At 34.9% G+C, this 1407-nt stretch overlaps 1 non-coding gene across 1 annotated transcript; it reads left to right on the plus strand.

The window, feature by feature from the left end:
* Positions 1-628: 628 nt before the first annotated feature.
* On the plus strand, positions 629-735 carry LOC147913989 (U6 spliceosomal RNA). Its single transcript, XR_015556002.1, has one exon. It is a non-coding gene; the product is annotated as a U6 spliceosomal RNA (small nuclear RNA).
* The last annotated feature ends 672 nt before the right edge of the window (positions 736-1407 follow it).

Consider the following 1407-nt stretch of genomic DNA (forward strand, 5'->3'; position numbering starts at 1 on the left):
CTTTCAGGGTTTAAATACAACCTCCACTCTTTCCTAGTGATCTCAGATAAATTACTAAGCTTCTCTGCTGTCAATTTCTTTGTCTGTAAAATGAGGATGTTGATGGCACTTAATTCATAAGGTTTTAATAAGGAATAAATAAATAAATACCTAAAATGTGCTTAGATTTTCAACAACTGATGCTGGAACAACTGGACATCCACATGTAAAAAAAAAAATGAAGCTAAACACAGACCTTATGCTCTTCACAAAAATTAACTCAAAATGGATCACAGACCTAAATGCAAAACACAAAACTGTAAAACTCTAGAAGATAACAGAAGAAAATCTAAATGACCTTGGGTTTGGTGATGACTTTTTAGATAAAGCACGAAGGTACAATCCACAAAAGAAATAATTGATAAGCTGGACTTTGTTAAAATTAAAATTTTCTGCTCTGCAAAAGACACTATCAAGAAAATAAAAAGACAAACCACAGACCAGGAGAAAATTTTTGCAAAATACATATCTAATAAAGGATTGTTATCCAAAATATACAAAGAACTCTTAAAACTCAACAATAAGAAAACTATCTGATTAAAAAATGGGCCAAAGTCCTTAACAGACACCTCATTAAAGAAGATATACAGTGCTTGCTTTGGCAGCACGTACACTAAAACTGGAACGATACAGAGAAGATTAGCATGACCCCTGCACAAGGATGACATGCAAATTCATGAAGCGTTCCATATTTTCACAGAGATTGGATTGGTGGTTACCAGAGGGGAAGGGGGGAATGAGGAGGGCAAAAGGGATGATTAGGCACATGTGTATGGGAATGGATTGTAATTAGTATTTGGGTGGTGAACATGATGTAATCTATGCAGAAATAGAAGTATAATGATGTACACCTGAAATTTATGCACTGTTATAAACCAATGTTACTGCAATACAGGGAAAAAAAAGAAAAAATAAGATATACAAATGGCAAATAAACATATGAAAAGATGCTCCACATCATGTCTGATCAGGGAAATGCAAATTGAAACAACATTGAGATACCACTACACGCCTATGAGAATGGCCAAAATCCAGAACAATGACAGCACCAAATGCTGGTAAGGATGTGGAGCAACAGGAACTTTGATTGCTGGTGGGAATACAAAATGGTACAACCACTTTGGAAGACAGTCTGGCAGCTTCTTACAAAACTAAACATATTCTTACCATATGATCCAGCAATTGTGCTCCCTGGTATTTACCCAAAGGAGTTAAAAACTTAAGTCCACACAAAAACCTGTACACAGATGTTTATAGCAGCTTTATTTGTAATTGTCAAAACTTGGAAGCAACCAAGATGTCCTGTAATAGATGAATGAATAAATAAACTGTAATAGATCCAGACAACGGAATATTATTCAGTGCTAA

The sequence above is a fragment of the Ceratotherium simum genome, chromosome 23 (assembly GCF_057802395.1).
Source record: "Ceratotherium simum simum isolate JZ-2026a chromosome 23, ASM5780239v1, whole genome shotgun sequence".
NCBI classification, from domain to species: Eukaryota; Metazoa; Chordata; class Mammalia; order Perissodactyla; family Rhinocerotidae; genus Ceratotherium; species Ceratotherium simum.